This window comes from Chenopodium quinoa, unplaced genomic scaffold, assembly GCF_001683475.1.
Source record: "Chenopodium quinoa cultivar QQ74 unplaced genomic scaffold, ASM168347v1, whole genome shotgun sequence".
In the NCBI taxonomy this organism is placed as follows: domain Eukaryota; kingdom Viridiplantae; phylum Streptophyta; class Magnoliopsida; order Caryophyllales; family Amaranthaceae; genus Chenopodium; species Chenopodium quinoa.
This window is the reverse complement of record NW_018744903.1, coordinates 1-21,231: the sequence shown is the minus strand read 5'-3', so window position 1 is coordinate 21,231 and position 21,231 is coordinate 1. Positions and strand designations below refer to the sequence as shown.

Here is a 21,231-nt window from a genome sequence, read left to right as displayed (position 1 = left end):
CATTAAGATTCGCATTTTAATTAGTGTATGTGATGGTTGATCATTATCTTGTACTTGAATTCTTCATGAATGTATGTAAATTGCATTAAACAAGCTTACATTATTATTAATACTATTATTCTATAATGACGTACTAATAATAATTGTTTGGTACTTATATAACATGGATGATGAGTTGATGACCATGTAATTGCAATGTCGTTGTCCAAGTTTTTTTCCTTTGAAATCATGTGTGATTCCATGAATTTAAATCTCTCTTCTTTCTATTCAACAATAGGTAGTGACTATATATAGTAGTACTACTATAACAAAGGTATTTATTGCCTCTATTTGTTAGTTCTTTCCATGGGTGTGTAGTGTTGTAGTGTACGTTCTCAGTTATTACAATGGTACTCTTTTGCTGAATCCTTGGTTTGGTTTCATAATTGAGCATTTTACATTTACTATTAGTCAAGTACTGGGGGACAGGGGGAGGGGGGCTGGTTGTTTCATAATTCCGAGTATCCGCAATGTTTTGCTGATCTTAACCACCACAAGTCCCTAAAGTATTCGTTGAAATTTGATATACGACCACAAGACTGCACCATATTGTTACAAGTGTCAAAATAATTAGTTGCCAATTCAAACACCATCAGTAACATCGAAAAATGAGATTCGACTGTTTTACAGTCAGGATTTACTCTCATTATGTTTCCGTTGAGCCATTTGAATTACCACCACAAGAATGCACCATATTGTTACTAGTGTTTGAATAATTAGCCAGCCACCCCTCTCTCTCTCTCTCTCACACACACACACACACACAATGTACCATCAAAAATGTGAAATTGAATTGTGTTTTGTTGATCAATGATCATTGAGATCAACTAGGATTTACTCTTTCCTTAAGTTTCCTTTGAGTCGTTTGACTTACCACTACAAGAATTAATTAACACAGGGCATTATTGTTACAAGTGTCGTGGTAATTAGCTACCACGTACATAAAATGAACCATCCGAAATATCAAATATGTTATTGGAGTGGTTTACTGATCGTCGAGATCAACTAAGATTTACCCTTAGCTAGAGTGTTGGGTGAAATGTCTAAATTACAATTAATGCTGCTGTCACTGAAACGGAAACTGTTGTTTTTTTTTTTTTTAGCTTGATATGTCATGGTTTTCACTTGTTTTTAATTTATTTTATTTATTTTGGTAACTACTCATGGCAGTTATTTCTTCATATTTTTCATGTATTTCCTACTAAGATTATAGATAAAATAATAAAAATGTTCTAACACTCAATAATTCAAGATTTTAGTGGTGCTATTTCAATGGCCTTATTGACATTGTCAGCCACTTACTGTTTCTTTTTTTTTTAATAAAATATAATATTATTCATACTACCTCTATTAAATATTAGTTGCAACTTTGGAGTATTACTTGTGAGATATAAAATGTTCTAAAGTTGTAACTAATATATAACAGATGTAGTACAATATTATTCATATAATACTACGGAGTAGATAATTATATTACCATTAGTTTATTCATATGTTTCTGTTACATTTCTCTTGGGAAAGAGGAGCTGTTTTAAGCTGCAACCAACAAGCAACATTTTTATATATTCACCACTAATCCAAATGTACGTACTGTTTTTTTGTTCATCTTCGAGAAGGTCGATAGATCCGAAGCTTTAATTTTTTAACATAATTCTTCTACTCGAAATCTCGTGTTTAAACTATACATGTCGGCAATTAATAAGCGGGAACTCCGGCTAAGGGTAGAACTTACCAAAGACCTAAGATCGAATCCTGTCTATATATCCAGTTGGCGCATTGCTGTAATAAACGGAGCAAAAACGCATGAGTGCTACGGAACAAGAGGTGTGTCACCCAGACACCAACATTTATAAAAATCCAAACAGCAATCCAACAACTTGAAAAAAGATTCACTTTTCTTTCATACATAAATTCCCAGCAACAAAAACATCTATCTATATCAGTCATAATAATTCTGGCAGCTTTACCTATCTTTGCCGTTGCCATGTTAAATTCGACAATTTATGTTTCACATATTTCAAATAATAGATAGTTCAATTCTATTTTTGTTTTTTCTCTTTTGTTGCTAATATGGATTTTTATGTTTAAATTTTTAATTTTTTTTGAAATTTTTTGGCTATTTCACAAATTTCAATTAAAGCTGCATATTGCATGTTATTGAACAAGTGGTCCTGACAATTGTTGTCATGTTTTTTGCTTAAGACTTTGGAAGGGTCATTTATTAAAGGATGGTCCTTTTTTGTGCAATTTTTTCCCAGTCCAAGGTATACAAATGAGGCTAATTCTCAGTGAGTTATTTATGTTATTAATAGTGTCATGACCTTCTACCTAAATCAAACTAAAACGATGTACGACTAGCAAAAAGAAAATTATAAATTCCGTCATCCCATCTTTGAACGAGCTTAGCTTCTAAACAACTACTCCCTCCGTTTTTGTTTATAAGCTAGAGTTGGAAAATTCCACTATTCATAGGTTATCATTGACTTAATTTTTTTTTACCAATATATAACATATAAATATAATCATATAATATGTTGTTGGATTTGTCATAATGTCTACTTCTATAAATTATTTTTTTCATAATTTTTATTAACCTCTAATTAAAGATATTAATGGTCAAAGTTGTGTCTCGCCAAATGTGCAAATCCAACTCTACCTAAAAAAAAAAGTGAGTAACAAGGTTGGATATACGCAACCTTCTTACGAGTATAAGTTAGCTAATCGTGATACCTAAATCAAATGAACTAAACCGTCCGTTATTTGATCTATTATATGGGGCTTAAGTCTTACTTCATTTGCACTTTCGCAGTAGTTTTTAACAAGGATCATTGCAGTTCATTCAAGAGTGCAAACTAATTAATTAGTGGACAAAAATGTAGCTATAGTAAAATCTAATGAAAACGGAATGAAGTTCACATGACATGGTATATCTTATCTACTAGCAAGCTACTAATAAGCTAAAAATCTAATTGAATGTTTGGCCATTAAATAGATCACATGTAACTTATATAATCTCTAGTAGTACTTTAATTTCATGACGTTTTCTCTGTGACTTCTATTAGCAATTATTGTACTCAAAACATTGTAAACCATTTCAATGTGTTTCAATTTGTGGTTTATGTTCTTCGTTTGACTTTTGAGGGTTGACACACAATACACATATCTCATTATCTTCGCAAGTGTATCACGGACATTTTTAGTTAATCTATGGTCGATGTAGGCTATAGCCATATAACTGATATAAGGGTATATTTCGAATGGCCTAAATAAATACTTCATACAATGATGATTTTGAGATAAACCTCGCAAATGGATAAGAGTAGATCCTTGAGAGGTTACTATCAAAGAATGAAAGAACCATTTTTCCGTACATCTTGGATGATTTTTAACTTAAGTAGCTAGTTAGTTCGAATTGTCCAGATTTCATGGTTTTTGCATATATATGAATTATATGATTATGTTTTACTACGTATTATGTTTTATGTGTAAATTGTACCTTTACATGAATTATTGGCCTCTCAGAAATTTAGATAGCAAAGATAGGGGGTATTCTTGATAGTTAAGGCATCTATTTCATTCTCATATGCTAAATTTAGACTATTGTCCTTTTCATTTTTAATTAACATGGATCTATCTAAAAGATGAAAGGCTAAAAAAGTTTTGTAACACAATTTTGAAAGTACTACTTTGTCACTTGCCAACATTTGCATAATTGTAAGTGTAATTGTGTAAATGTGTTATGCATTATATATATATCGTACATCTCAGTACAAGTACTAAAATTATTAATTAAGCAAATAGGATTTGGATATTGATGAAAGGTATAATTAAAATATTGTTAGTACCACCAATTCGTAGGTTATCAAAAGAAGAATAGTAATTGGTTGGGTTAGGCAATGCTTAATGTCTCCAACGAACAACCACCTTATATTGTAAGAACATGTTAAAGCTTTGATTCTTCCAAATCATTAAAGCTTGCTAACCATAAACAGTGTTATTGTAATTGCTGGATTTGGAGTAATTCTACTAGTAATACTCCTCCATCCCTTATTAATTTAACCACTTCACTTTTTAAGATTGAACTTCATGAAAATTAATAATGCAAATTTAAAGTGGTAATCAACACACAATACAAAGCTATCAATAAGCACGTACATACTCCATATATTACATAGTATCGGTTAAAGTGGTGTACATGAACAGTGTAAAAGTCAAAATTAAACACTTATATAACAGAGGGTATACCTCTTTTTTTTTTTTTTTTTTTTTGGTCTCAAACCTCTATCAATCAAACACCTCATATATCCATACTATGAGTAACAAACTAGCTTGGGTTTATGTAAAATTTTTTATATACACCCGGATGTAAGATAACACCCAAGATTATTCTTCAAATGAGCAATAATTATCATTTAATCATCAAAGTGAGCAAAAAATGTTCTTATGTGCACCGTGTACCCAGATGTGTATAACAAATTTTGGGATTTGTGTAGTTGGAAGACATCGTTGTCCTCTGGGCACCCAAGCCAGCTCCCAAACACAGTACAATTGGCCTGGTTATCATACTCCGTATGATCAAATTAAATCAAGTTATAGGACATTCAACATGTTCAACCAATCACCCTGGCCTTTTCTCAACCCATACTTGTTAAGACAATTCTGCTGCGTGCTTACGTTGTATTCACAGCGAAGCAATTGTCTTTTAGTGTTAATCACTTCACATTTTGGACAATGCACCTAGCGTTGAGCTAAATGCAACTTATAATTTTAGTAATGATAGTGTATATGTCCCATTATTTGGTTTTGGTTTTTTTTTTTTTACTTCTTCCCTTTCTTTTTGTTTTTCTTACTTCGTATTTGAAATACTCCGAGATTCTACAGACCAGTACTAAATACGGAGTATAAAATAAATACAATACTCTACTGATATATAAAATATATTGTACAAGAAAAAAAAAATAATAAAAAAAAAAAAATACATAGTCATGTATGAATATGGGTGAGTTATTGTTTTAGTGTACTGTGTTGTGTACTCATATATAGTTTGTTGAATATCAATTTTGTCATAGCTTTTTACAATATGTATATATAAATATTTAATCTTAGTTAATATGTGTATTGAAAATGTGCAAAAGATTAGACAAGAACAACAAATACAAATAAAGAAAAAACTTCCATTCAATTCAACTATGCAATTCAAATCAAATTAAAGATACTTATTATCCTATCTATTATTTCAACTCAAAAGAAAAACAACCGTTATATATAAAAATAAAATAAAAAACTTACTTAAAGCATGAAATTTAATTAATTAAATTAAAGATACGGAGAATTTCTTTTTGCAATGGTCACACTAGAGTTTAACGGCCTTTGGCAAAATGTTACCCCCTAAAAGAGGAAATATTTGGCGTACAAAATAAAAGTAAAGATTTTCACCAATTTAGCCAAACAATAATAAAAGTGAACCATATTGTATGAGTAATTAAAGCAAATGCATTAATATGAACCCTCCAACTATCACACAACCCCCTCATCCACGGGTAGAAAAAAAGAAGGAAAAAGGGCTAAAATTAGGTGAAAGAATACAAATTAAGAGTCAAAGATAGAAATTACATTACATGTGATAATTATAACAAAAAACCAGGACTTACTGCAAGTTTTCTGTTACCAAGTTTGTTCATCAGTACTAATTCATATCAGATTCTGTAAAATAAGTGTATTGTAATGTTATAAATTAAATAAGGGATCTTAGAATTTGGTCAAGAAAAGTTGTTAAGCTTGGGTTTGATTCAAAGTTTGGGATTGACGAACATTAATACATTTACGGCTTTTATTACGTGTGTCGTTTAAGGTTATGCATACGAATTCGTTTTGTTTTTGGATTGCAGAACATTACTTCTACATTTACGGTTTTTATTACATGTGTCGTTTAAGATTATGCATACTTTTTTATTTTGTTTTGACTTTCTTTTGTGTCGAGACCTTGACTAACACTTTTTAATAAAGTATTTTTAGTTTTTTACCAAATGTTATGAACTTATGATGCATGTAATTGTACATGTCATGATTCAATGGATCTTCAAGTAAACATGATGCATGTAATTAATGTATATGTCATGAATTAATTTTCCTCTAAAAAAGTTTTAGAGATTTGTAAAATAATAAGGAAAATAAATAGTCAATTACCCCATGTATTGATAAGGCTTTAATTTGTTTGGTTATTCTCATTATGTCTAAATTATGTTATACTCGTAAGAACTTATACAACTTTGCCTGAAATTATTTGAAATTATATTATTTTTGTGTGAACTAATTTTATACTTGTATGTACTTATATTGAAATAAGATAAAATTAATTAAAAATGCGATGAAACAAATAGACCCTAAGCATAGGTTACAAGTTTAAATCCCTCCACCCCACTCGTAATTTGTATTGCCATTATACTATGCCTCACTCGCCAAAAAAAAAAAAATTTAAAAAAAAAAAAAAAAAAAAAAAAAAAAATCCCTTAAGAGAAGTATCAGCATGTTCTAAAATTTGTGTTTTATTTTTTTCAAAATTTCATACCACCAAATGACCAAATACCACCCTTAACCCTATAAAATTCATTTCTACTTCGTATTACTCAATTTATTGTCACTTACCAAACAAGGTAAGCCATCAATGTTCTTTGGTGATTTTTTTAACTTAATCTATTTAGAAATCCTTAGTAGGTCCAAACTCATTTATTGGGATTATATAGAGCTTAGGCCATGAAAGTATGAAACAAAGTTTGAGCTGCCTATACAACTTAATACAATAACCTGTTAATTTCACCTAATCAATATATCATGTAATTATTACATTCTTGTCGAAATCTAATTGAAAGGACCTATACAATAACTTCTATTTTAAAAATTCATAGTAGTTTATCACACAATCATAAGCTAAGCATTCTATGGCTTAAATTTAAAATTACATTTATCTATTAGTTGACACATACATGTTGACTTCTAATGTAATAGTATTTGCTTGTGAGATACTTGAAAGACTCACACACTAAATCTCTAGAATTAATTTAAGTCTTCTCGAGCCAAGTTATACCAAACCTAGCTAAAGGCTTTATTTGGTAATTTAATTATTAGCTGGCTAATGATTGATATAGCCAGTTATATTACCTGATTTGACTAGTTGGTTGTAAATAGCTGGTTGTGTAAAAATATTTGGTAAAAAGATGTTAACTGTTAGCTGTTTCAGTGTAAGTAATTACTAAAAAACTAAATGTTCAATAAGCTAATAATTTAAAATGCTCGTATCTTGAGCTTTTTCGAAAAGATTTTTTTGAACCTAAAAAGCTCTTTCAATTAGCTATTTCTCTAACACTCAAATCAGCTTTTAAATTTGGTTAAACCTCTAATAGACTTCAATAAGCTAAAAGTTCTCCAATAAACTCTTCACAGCACTAAACGAGGCCTAATTTTCTTTAGCGTGTTTTTCTAAGGTAAGAGTCTTATCTAGTGATGGAGCAAGTAATGCACATATTATAACCGGTTGTCGTACATTTAAATTACTAGCATGCCCTAGAGGCTTAAAAAAAAAAAAAGCAAAATCTACAGCAAGACAATTTGCGTGTAAGTTTGGTGAATGAAAAAGAAAGATAGAAACAGTAAATTAGCAGAAGATCAAGAGCCAAAAATTTGTCCATACTTAAGATTCGTCCTTCAACTTATGTCACTTTTTCGAAAGCAAAATTCATTCTGCAGTAACCAATAGAATAAAGAATCGAGTCAAGAAGCTAAGTAAGCTAATTACACAATCAGAAAAACCAAAAAAAAAAAAAAAAGGAATTGAAGCTAAGATAGCTTTTGCAGTGCCGTGCATACCATTATATACAAGTACTTTATACTCTTACGAAAGAAGTGCCTTTTTTTTTTTTTACACAATGGGTAAAATTTATATGATCCCAAGAAATATATACTTGTTAGCTGATCGAGTAATAATAATGCCTTGTTCAAACATTCCTTTTGTCTTTACAACTTGGTCCCTTCTTACTTCTTAGCTTCGAGACTCGAGATTCTTATATGTGACCCTAGTCCCTTACTACATAACATTTCACCTTTTTTTTAAGCTCATTTTATGCTTCTAATGTAAACAAACTTGATAACCCGGCCATTATTTGTAATTGGCCCTATTGTCATGAGGATGTTGATTGAGAGGTCCTGCTCTTTTAGATTTATTTTCAGCTCGTCCAGTTCATTTCAATATATTTCGAAAGAGCTAGTCTAGAACGCAGGCCATTTAGACATTTTAATTATACTCTTGTTATGTGATCCTTACTACACACCATTTCAAGTTATTTTGGTTGGATTTTAAATTGTACCATTCAGATGATCTAGTGTTAGATACTGAAATTTTTTTTTTCATCAAGTCAACTGATCTCTTTTACATAAGTTGTAAGGAAATCAACTCAATCTCCGGACATCAACCCTTAATAACACCATACTTAGGTCTTGTTGATGAATTGATTTGACGTCCAAGTGCCTGTGCTCCTCATGTGGCCACGTGCACGTGTTATTAAATAATCCAATAAGAGTTCAGTATGTATATTACATGCAACATTTTAGCACAAGATGCAAATAACTTTCTACATTTTAGTATGATAATTAAATCAAAATGAAACGAAGGGAGTATTAAGGACAGGATTGTGCTACGAGCCTATAATAATTACTCAATGTCATTTACAAAGTGGATGAGTATGGGGGACTTGGGTAGGGCCTAGGGGTGAAGCATGACTATTGTTGAGCTCCCGAGGAGGGGGAAATCATTAGCTGCTACAAGCTAGTAATTCACAGTATATGGGCCCAGGGCCCATCAACACGTTTCATGTGGGCTTTAATTGGGTCATTCTAGTGTTTTTTCCCTTTCTAATTCTGGACCTACCTTTCGCTCTTTCCGGCCCACGTTGGATATGTCGTAACCTTTACCCGCAAACTTTTTCTATGACAATGACTAATCATCCAAACCATCCTTCATTCAATTTTTTCAATCACGTACTCTAAACAGTGTTAACTCACCACCCACCTTCAAACTTGCAACTACAATAATTTAAGAATTTTTATAAATGGTATAAAGTGAAAATGCAAAGAAAATAAAATTGGATGAAAATGAAAAAGTGGGTAGGATTTAAACTTTATGTTTGTCGTTGAATAGAAATGAATACAAGCTTACAAATCACAATATAGTATAAATATAATTGAATAATACTTGTAATTGATATAAAAAATTTCTGTGAATTTTAATTATATAAGCTTACAACAGTTATAAGTCACAAATTCACAGTCTTCTTAACAACTAAGAATCACAAAGGAAATAAACAAAAGTAATAATAAAACTATGTTAGTTACAAATCTGTAAACCATTTCTTGACGTGAAGCCACTCCCCTTAGACCACTCTCAATGGTGAGCAAAAAAAATGCCCACCCACTATCTCTCTACCCACTTTCTCTCTCAACAAATCTGTTTTGCCCATGGGTAAATTTTTTTCACAATTTCTCTCCCAATGGTGAGCAAAAAAAATGCTTGCCCACTACTCTCTCTCTCTTACTTTTTCAATACTCCACCGTTACTTTCTCTCTCCTACACAACACTTCTTTATTTATTAATTTCATTTATATTTTAACAATATTACTCCAAATAAATAAAAACTAGTCTAAATTTGTGTAACTTTTTTTTTTATTCGTGTCGTTTTAATCGTTAAAATAAAGAATATGGAGGATTTATAGTATTTCTGAAATTATACCAAAATATACCAAAATGCATGTCTATTTATAGAGAATTAAATTTTATGACCGTTGGTAATTTTAATTTTTTTTTAATAAATATTTATTTCAGAATTTGCATTACAAAAAATATAACTATTGCAAATTGTGGGGCCCACCAGAGCACTATTCATCCTTTATTTTGCTCATCTCATGGGCAAAATAACAAATGTCCATGGGCATTTTTACTTTTGCTCACCATTGCAAGACTACTTCTATCAAAATGCCCATGAACATTTTATTTTGTCCACCATTGTAGTGCTCTTAAATCCTCTGATATGACCGAAAACATTGCTCAATGTTCGTATTTTCTAGCACATACTTTGTATACCAACATGTGTGTTTTGTTAACACAACATTTAAAGCTTATTTATCAAAACAAATAAATACAAGTTATATAATTACTTTTTAAAATAATTAAATCAAATGCTAAATTTCAATAGCTATGATCAAGCCCCAACTCCAATTTCCAAACGCCCCTTAATGGGCTCACTAGCTTGCTTTTTAGCAACAAACATATTCTCCTTTGAAGCCTTCCTTGGATGTTCTTTTCCAATCTGTATCTTTTTACGGCCCATATTATGACAAGCTTTTAATGGGCCTGATCTTTAGACTATTGGCCCAATCAAACCTCTTATGATCCAACTTAGAAGATTTATTATTCTTACCAACTTGAACCCTGCCAATATTGTTGTTATCCCAAGGTTTCTTCTTAATTTCTTTTATTTCAACTTTGGTCCCTCCTTCCATCTTAATACTAATGTGGACCTCAGATAATGCCTTGATTTTGTTACTATGTACTTGTTCATGACCAACATGATGAGAAGCATGCTTGTCCCTTTGGTGTTGATATAGCCGATGAAGGCGGAGCGCGAGGCGATATATCTCTTCTTTGATTTCTCCCTCTAAATCTTTTTCTATGTCCATCTCTAGTTCTTTCTTGATAATTTCTTCTTGGGATATTTGGATGTTGTTGCCTTTGTAACTTGCATTTTCTTTGCTTTGTGTTTTTGATGATCTCCTTATTGTTTCCTGGCTTTTTATTTACTCTTCTTAAGCTGCATCAGTTACAAAATTAATGGGAATTAAATTTTACTGGGATGTGTAACCATAATTTTTAATTTCATAACACCTAGTTTAACTCTTGGCATTCTTATAGTTTTATCAAATGTGTTTAGTATGCCTTTATTTTTAACATGGGAGTTGTGGGACCATTTAAATAAAGGCCCATAATTACAAAATATTTGACTATCTAGCTATGTGGATTCTCCACTAAATAGGAGTCTAGGTGTGCATAATGCAGAAGTATACAATGCAGTGAATAATCACATACAGGTTTCACATATTACATGGAGTTACACAATGAAGGGCCTTATACAAAATGATTCTCCACTAAATAGGAGTCTAGGCCGGGTGTCCTTGATTCTTATTAACTTCTTCACAACCTCACATGCAAATTTTAAGAATGTAAAATGAAAATTACAACGTTTTTTTTTTTTAGTGAATATCTCCCTTTTAATTGTTAAGAATAAGACCGGATAAAAAGTTAAGTTTTACAAGATATATAACGTAATAATTCCAAAGTAAACATGTGATAATATAATGAAAGTCATGTGAAACTTAAAAAAGTACACTGTATAGCTTTTATTTCCTTATTATTAACTACCGTATATTATTATTTCTTTCAAGCTCGTGATTAGGCTAGTTCTTGTTAAAATTAATGTTTAAGCTAATGCTCTATTGCTTTTAACTTGACTATCTAGTTCTCTTTAGTCAAAATTTAAAAAGAGCTAAAATGATACTCTTTTGTCAGCGCATGCACGAGACACATCTTATGGGTCTCCTACAGTCCTACATGCTTTCTAGAGAACCATTTGTGGTTGTCTCAGCCTTTGTGTAGAACACCCTTCACACACAAACACTTAAAAACCAACAAAGAAACAAAGAGACAAAGGTAGAAAGTTGCAAAGATGAGGAAAGCTAACATAGTATTATACCAGGAGGATGATCAACACAACATGAGCACCTTGGTGAACTCCATCTTGTAGCTATTAAATTTTGTAGCTTAGCAAATATGATGAGTATTTTTTGTAGGATAACTTTTAGTTAGATGGACCACAACTTAAATACACCAATAGAATCAAAGAATTGATGTGACTTAAGAGCATGGAAGAAGCATGAAAATAATCAAATGAAAATGACTTAAAGTTTGGCTTATTTACACTATATCATCATTTAAATTTGATTTATTCAAATTTAGGCGCCAAATATCTCTAACTAAAATCATAGCTATGAAGAAAATTAAGAGACCAAGGACTAATAATGTTATAGTTGAGGAAGCAAATTGATAGAGTACTTAACTTAGAAGGAAAATACAACTATACAAAGGGTTTTTTTTTGGGTTTGGCCAGCCTTTGAAGCATGGTATATCTTGCGTTACATGCATTTACATGCACATGGTTTCTGTATTTTGACAAATACATATATCAGTTTGCGTATAATATAATGTAATGTTTTTTGTTTGAAGCTTTTAATTGTGAATATTTGAGCCAATGTTGAAACAGATTTGCTCATGTCTATATTTTGGGCCATGGTCCCACTGACGGGCTTGATTTATTGGAGTACCTTGCTCTCAATTTCTTTCTCCTAAAATATTTTTAATCTTTCTTGAAGTAAAAGAATTATGATAAAATTGTCACCATCTTTTTTACATAATTACAATCACTACATTTATTCACTGCATTATATTTAAAATGAGATGTGGTTTAGAGGAAAATTGGTTTTAATTTTAACCGTTCTTACTTTATTTGAAATTTTATGCAATAAATTTAAGCCTTATGTTGTTTGATAATGATAATATATACATGCTTCACATTGTATTATTGGATGGAAATTTTATACAAGGGAGTGTTCTGTTCACCTTAAAAAATAAGTTTTAGGGTTAATCAAGTCTAATAAGAGCTAATCAGGTTCAATCATGTGTACCTATAAGTTTATAACATGACATAAAAACTAGGAATAATCATGTCTAATCAAGTTCTAGTACAATGGTTTTATTTCCTAATATGATATGTGCAGTTGTTTGCGTATTTGTGGTAGGTGCCTTCAAATTGGTAGCTTTTCAAGTTGGTTGTACATTGATTCTAATTTCCTATATAAATGTATTTTAACTTTCAATTAACCCACAATGATTTATCCTCCCTTACATGTGATAGCCTTCAGGTAGACATATAGAGAAAGTGATAATATAAATAAGTTAGATTTTGCCAAACTTATTGTTTATTCTATTTCAAAGTGTATGTTTTTCTTATATATTGATTTGGATTCTACTAACTCGTGTTCGAAGGGGATATAAATTTTCAGCTTGTTTGGATAAAGAAAAGGGAAGGAAAAGAAGGGAGGGAGGGGAAGAGGAGAGAAGGGAAAGGGAGGAGAGGGGAGAATAATACATGCGTTTTCCTTCCAAATCTCTTAATTGTTTGAAAAGATCAACTTCTTACAATTTAATCCCTCCATTTCTCTCCCTTCAATTCCCTTCATTCCTCATTTGTTATCCAAATGAAAGATACTCATCCCTCCATTTCCCTTCCTTTCCCCCCCATTACCTTCAATCCAAACACACTATTTTTTTTATTTTTTTAAAATCTTCATCATATTATTTTAGTCTTTCTTACAGGAGTTCGTTAGTTATAAGTTTTCAATAATGACGTAGGCATGGATATGATAGTTAGTGGTCGAGGATGCTCTACTTTCTTGCAAAATAAGGAGAAAAGAACATGGTGTTATAGGGATTTAATAAAGATTATCTGATATCTAATCATTCCTGAAAGTATTTCGTTATTTAAAATTTCAAACAATATTCCAATATGCTCACCTTGCATCTAATACTATTCAATAATATAAATCTCTAATATCAAAACAAATTATTATATTAAGGACTAATCCAACAACATTATCAATCAAAACCCGTCTAATGTGAGTTTATTTATTTTTATTTTTATTTTTTTTACATAAAGAAGCAAGAACACAAGAATCAACAACATTGTGAGCATAGAAGAAATCTAAAGTCTCACACATACACTACAGACTCAAAAAAAAAAAAAGGTGACTAACATAAACCGAAACCGAAACCGAACTCGAACTAAAACAAAGCCGTTTGTCAAGTACAGTACTCCGTAACAAACAAACAACAGTCAGTCAAACACGTTGACTTTATAAAACCCAACCACTTTCCCCTTTTTCCCTTTTCACTCACCTCCGTATAATTGACGGCGCATCTCCTTTCTCTCATGACGACTCCGTCCACCGCTAATTTACGAAACTCTTCACCTTCTCTCTCCTACTCCACTCCTTAACCCCTCAATTTCTCGATCCTTCTACTTTCAATGGCAACGCTTTCGCCGCCGATCGCCTCCAATTTCACACCGCCGCCGGCGAAATCAACTAATTTCTTCTCCGGCGTCGGAAACCGAGGGTTTCGGTTGAATTTTCCGAGAAAACCGACACGTGTCAGGAAAAGCGGGAATTTGACGGTGTTAGGTTGTGCGGAGAGTAGAAATCTGCCGGAGGAGATCGATTTGAGTGATCCGGATTGGAAGATTAAGTATGAGCATGATTTTGAGCAGCGGTTTAAGTTGCCGCATCTTACTGATGTTTTCAAGGATCTTAAACCTAGGCCTTCTACATTTTGCCTCAAAATGCGGTAATTTTTTTTTTTTTATAATTGTTTTGAGTATTTGATGGATTAATTTCTGGTTTTTTTGATGTGGTTGAAATTGATTATTTTGTGAATTTGAGGTGCAGTAGACTGAATTATGTGTGTTAGTAGTTTGTTGTTGTTTGGTTGTAGTAGTAAGAATTATGAAAGAAAATAAGTAGACTAATGTGGCTATTTGAAAGGCGGAATTAATGGTTGCATATACTATTTAGTAAGATTGAAAGGATTTGTGATTAAACTGAAGGCGAGTGGGTGTTTGGACGGATTTAGAACACAATTGACAGTTGGATGTGTTAGGATAGGGTATTCATGGAAGGATTTTGTATTAGTAAGTGCAGTTGGAGTTGTGGACACTGGGGATATAATTAGAGATCACTAATTGCATTGGTTTGGGCATGTGAGGCGGAGGTCAGGAGGTATTGAGATAATCAGTAAGGAAAGTAGAGGATTGGGATGAGGGGATCTAAGAATTTCGGGGAAGGCCAACATGGATGGAAATAGTTAAGAAGGATATGAAGAAGTTGGGTTTGGATAAAAGAGAATGAAAGGTGAGGTTTATTGCTGAGTGCTGACAACTATATTGTGATTTTTCCTTTAAGAGCAAGCTATTCAGCTGCATGAGTTTTAATGTTTGTTGGGATGTAGGATTAATAGTTCAATTATAAGTTTTCAAAATGGCTTACTAAAATGAGGTATGAGATGTTTAGTATCTTTAAATGAGGTATGAGATGTTTAGTATCTTTAAATGAGTTTTATGTTTACTACTCTCCTCCAATCCTTTTTGTTCTTTTCATTTAGAATCGGGTGTAAATTAAGAAAAGAAAATTTTGATGAGCTAGAAACCATTAAAAAGTAATAGAGATTCTAATTTTACATTAAATAATCCCTCTATTCAAAACCAAAAAAAAAATGAAAAAGAAAAAAAAAGGTAATTAATACGGAGTTTCATTAAAGAGAATGATAATTAAAATGTAAAATCATGTATAGGGAAATTCAATTAGTGGAAAATTGTTTACAAATTTGTATCGAAAAGAGAAAAAAGGTTATAAAATATTGGCAAATTCATCGAATAAATAAAAGAAAATTGAAGGAACTTTTTACCATATATGGAAATAAATGAGAAGAATTTTGTAAACTTTTCTAATTGGGAAATGAAAGAACAAAAAGAGTCGGAGGGAGTATAAACTAGTGTTTTATACTTTGTGGAAGATACAGAATGGATTTATGGATGATAATGACTAGTGAAATTTAAAAATTTGACGCTTCTTCGTTTTTTATTTACTTATAACACTATTCACAAAATTTAATTTGACTACCTTTGGTAAATCTATGATTATGATAAAACATAGTCATGTAGGATCTCCTTTTATAATCATCTTAATGTATAATTTCTACATATTGATGATTAGAGATATTAATTGTTGCAATTGTGCGTTAGCTGATTTTGATAAAAGAAACGTGCCAATTAAAAAGAATGAAGTAATTATATGCTTCTATCTTACATTTGCACTATTATATATACCAAGTCAAATGGGGTTTGTTAAATTTGGTTTTATATGTATTTTAAATATCAATTTTTTTTTTTATTTTTTTTTATACTTTTAGATTATTAATACTTTTAGATTATTGATAAATAAAAAATAACAATGATTGAAGTTACATATTGACATGCGTGAAAGTGAAAATGCTGTGTTAAGACATGATAGTTGTTTTTTTTTTACATAAAGAAAGGTACTAATTTATTGCATTATTACAATCGATGTATTGTTGTATGTATAGTGTTATTGATCGTTTTGTTCATTCTTTTTCATTATTAACTATTTTTTATTTGAATATTTATTTTAAGGTCTCCGGTGAGTGAAGATTTTGCAGGTGGGTATCCATCAGATGAGAAATGGAATGGGTACATTAACAATAATGACAGAGTTTTGTTGAAGGTGCATTACATTGCTTGATTTTAAGAAAAGTCTAATTATATATGAATCTAATTCTTTCATATTAACAATTTCAGGTCATCCGCTATTCCTCGCAAGCTTCAGCCGGTGCAGAGTGCATTGATCCTGATTGTACCTGGGTGGAGCAATGGTAATTTTATTGTTTACTAGTTTTTGGCCCATACAATGTCCCAGGTCATTATAGTATGAGATTAGAATTGTTGTTAAGTATTTTATATCTTAAGAGGGTTAGAATTCAGAATTATGGTTGTTATAAAATCATGAGAATAGATATATGGTTAGATACTATAATAACAATAACAACAAAACAAACGATATAATGAATCAAATTTAGAGAGATGGTTAATATAATAGTATAAGAAATAGGAAAACTCAAAGTAGATTATTAGTGGCTAATAGTTTTATGGTGAATGAATGGACACAAAAAATAGATGGTAAGATATTTATGTTATTAGTGAAAGGGTTTAGGTTGGAATCTTGATAAACTTTTGCACCAATTCTTAGCAATAAGTATTGTGGTAAGGATGACATATGACAATATTACATTATTCTTTAGAGTTTTAATAATATTATAGATTTTGTTTAATTACTTGTTTATATAATAATTGGTTTTTAGTATCCAAAATTATGAATTCCATTCATATTAGTAAAATGATGATTATATCTTACATTCATTTGTTTTAGGGTACATCGTGCAGGACCAAGAGAAGAAATATATTTCAGACCCGAAGAAGTTAATGCAGCAATAGTTACTTGTGGAGGTCTTTGTCCAGGTCTTAATGATGTCATTAGACAGGTTCGTTTGAAATCTACATTTTCATGGAAAAATACTTAGATTTGTATTATGGTAATTTGACTGTATTGTAGTGAATAATTTTATAACATTTTGAATTTGAATCAGCAAATAACATTATGTTTTTTTTTTTTTCAATTTTATTTCTTATTTCGTTTGTGTTTTGTTGCATTTTATTCGTAATTTTACCCATTATTGAAGTGTTTTTTTTTATGCAATCTATCCACCTAATGGTTTGATATGTTATATAGCTATGTTTTTTAGATTGCATTGTATTGCTATGGATGAGAGTACAAGTGTTTGTTGGGATGGATGTGTATATGAGATGTGCCTATTTATAAGCCTCCTGGCTACAAAGCCTAGAAAATTCAAGTTTTTTACCAACTAATTTACAAATTTTGTAAAAGGCTCTATTCCTACAAAAGTGACCTGGAGGACTCTAGAACCTTTTGAATAGCACCAACCTTTATGTCATGCATTAAATCATGTTTCTAAGCTTCATCTTAGAAAATTAGCTCGACGATGGTCTTCATTAGCCCAACATATGACGGATTCAAGTTTCAGCCCATTTAAAGCCCGTTTAGGCACTGAACCAGCCCATTTTTATGTTGCCCTCATTTAGGTCTAAGAATATACGCTTATTCTTAAATAAAGCTCTAGAGTGTATGGTTGTTGATTAGTGCCCCTATGTTGCCATTACACCCATACCCCAATGACGCTAGCATGGGGGACAATGAGTCGGAGCATGACAATGCGCCCTGGGTGCTCTTCATTGAAATCACCTTGCCAAAAAAAAAAAGGGGGGCGGGGGGGGAGAACGTTGGACTAAAATTGCCTTGCACGTCCTTAAGCCCACATTTCAGTGCACTCCTCAGTATACATCTCATAAACTCTCTTGTTAAGTTTACGATTAGGTTTTTCTAAAGTATATTGATAGCGAATTTTGAAGACATCATTGTTAATCCATGGAAGAAACAAATAATTTGAGAAGTTTTTGTGAATGTTATGCAGTAAATAAGTTTCTTAGCTTTCTAGTTTCCATATCTCCTGATTTTTCTTTTTGGTGCAGATTGTAATCACTCTTGACATATATGGTGTAAAAAACATTGTAGGCATTCCATTTGGGTATCGTGGTTTTACAGACAAGGGCATAAAAGAAATGCCAGTAAGTCTTCTTTTTCAGCCTCTTTATCAATTGGACAGACTTTGATGTTAGTGCTAAATATACTATTTGTTCTTCTTGCATCTGAATTAAATATTATTTTTGTCTATGTATCTTGACGTAAGATGCATTTCTCTGTTATATTCAGCTTTCACGGAAAGTTGTTCAGAACATTCACCTCTCTGGGGGCAGTTTATTAGGAGTTTCACGAGGTGGGCCAACTGTCAGAGAAATTGTAGACAGTATGGAGGTAGGTTAAGGTTCTTTTGTTGCTCACTCGTGCATCTCATCATTTGAAAAATAAAAAAGGCTACATGAAGCCATGATTGATATCGATGCCTCTGATTTCTTCTTGATTACAGGAAAGAGGAACCAATATGCTTTTTGTTTTGGGTGGAAATGGAACACATGCTGGTGCAGTAGCAATTCATAACGAGGTTTAAGATACTTCATATTGTACCAAACACTTCATTTTTCCTTTTCCTTTTTCCTTTACTAATGTTAGGAAAAATTGTCAACTGCCTTTATTATAGGGTAATGCTATATGTAAGCATTAAATACATATAAGCATTTAGGGAGTAATTACTTGCTTATATTTACATAATTTTCTAGTGTGTATTTAATGCTTATATGTAGCCCTAAGGGCTCTATGTATAGCATTTTCCTTTATTACATACCACTTTTTCCAAGTAATGACCTTTCAATTTCTTTTTTAATGCAACTGTTGCATTTTTTGAGGCTTGTATGATAAAAAAAATTGCCTTTAAGCTAATTAATGACCTAATTTGAGACTATATTAGACTTCACCCAACTCTAACCGACAATTGAGAGTAATTACTTGCACCATTCAACCTTGATTGTTTAATAATTGTCTATTAAAGGCTAAATTAGGACCTATAAAAGTTGTCCTTGGAAGGGATTTATCATTCTCAATTTTTTTGAAAATAACATTGTGGGAATTGTTCTATAATACATAGTAGGTGACAAGTATTCCGTATTGTAAAATGAAACTTGGATTATACTTCCTCCGTTTCTTTTTAGTTGCAACACTTTCCTATTTTGGAAATTGTTAATTACTTGCAACACTTTCCATTTTTAACATTTCTTTCTCTCTATCTCTCTCCTACCCACATGGGTCCCTCTTATTTTTCTCTCTATCTCTCTCCTCTTCAAAAATTGCCTAGGAGACCGTGAAAATAAAAGTGTTGCAAGACTTGCAAAAAAAAAAACGGAGGAAGTATTATTTGTGCTTGTGATAACAAAGCATGCTATATGAGGTTACTAGAAAGTACTTCAGGCCTTCGATTTTCCTCTCATATCCGCATTCATAACTCGAGCATCTTATTTGTATTCATATGAGGACTCTAAGACATATAAACCTGTGTCATTTAACTTGATTTGTAAGCTTGTCACCTGTGTGGGTCTGTAATGTGTAGGGAGGAACTCACTCTGTTCTTTGCTTCTTTTGCTACAGTGCCGAAAAAGACGAATGAAGGTGTCTGTTGTTGGTGTGCCAAAGACTATAGATAACGACATTTTGCTTATGGACAAGACCTTTGGTTTTGATACAGCTGTTGAGGAAGCACAAAAGAGCCATTAACTCTGCATACATTGAGGTTGGACCTCTTATAATGAATCAGCCTCTTGTTGATTTATCTCTTTCTCAAGTTGCTTATTTGTGGCACAAGTTGGATACGGTTAACAATTTTGCTTCTAAACCAATACATTGTGTATGCTTCTATTTTACTCTTGACTGCTCCATTAACAGGCACATAGTGCTTATCGTGGTGTTGGCCTCGTAAAATTGATGGGTCGAAGCAGTGGTTTCATAGCAATGCATGCTTCCCTTGCTAGTGGCCAAGTTGATATTTGCTTGATACCAGAGGTACCTTTGTTGAACTACAAATGAAGCATTACACACTAACATACTAAGATATGACCTATCACTAAAGTGTGGTTTTTATTTTTTTACTCATCCAAGGTACCATTTCATATACATGGGCCACATGGTATTTTGAGGCATCTCGAGTACCTACTTGATACAAAGGGATCAGCTGTCATCTGTGTAGCTGAGGGAGCTGCGCTGGTGAGTTTTTGTACCTTACTTTTGGAATTGTTGAAACGTTTGCAGCCTAATTGATAGTTTGCTGCTTTCAAAAGATTATGGAAAGTAAAGTCTGAACCCATGATGTGACCAATGTGAAAATGCAACTTGAACGAATGTTTGGGATAAATTCACAAACTCATAGTTGGTTGGTACTGTAGGAAGATGTAAATTAAGGGCAGACCTTGACGTTAAAAAGGGTATCCAGTTGTCATTGGCTACTAGAGTTGCTGAATTTCTCACGCTCCTTATTGTGGTTTTACTTTTGATGGATGTCAACCTGACGAGACAGTCTTTGGAGTTTGTATCTATTGTGTGCCAATGAAAGTGACCATAAACAATTTTGCTGGAAGAATCTTAATATTCTGTCCATTAATGACTGTAGCAATATGAACAAGAGGTTGAAAGGAAGATTTCAACTGAGAAAATATATTGGTACTTTGGTAGAAAATCAATGGATTATGAATATCGTTGGCAGATGGTTCCCTTTTTTTTTTTTTTTCCGTTTATATGTTAATGCAAGTTGAATATTTTATTCAGCAATGGGCGCTGCCACTCCCAGAAATGTAAAATTCAGCACATCTAATTGTTATGTTCCTCTTGTGAAATGCAGAATCTTCTTGAGAAAAGTAATGCCACTGATGCATCCGGGAACGCTGTCTT

General features: G+C 31.9%; 1 pseudogene; it reads left to right on the top strand.

Moving 5' to 3' along the window:
- The first annotated feature begins 13,519 nt into the window (after positions 1 to 13,519).
- Positions 13,520 to 21,226, top strand: LOC110706121 (annotated as a pseudogene).
- The last annotated feature ends 5 nt before the right edge of the window (positions 21,227 to 21,231 follow it).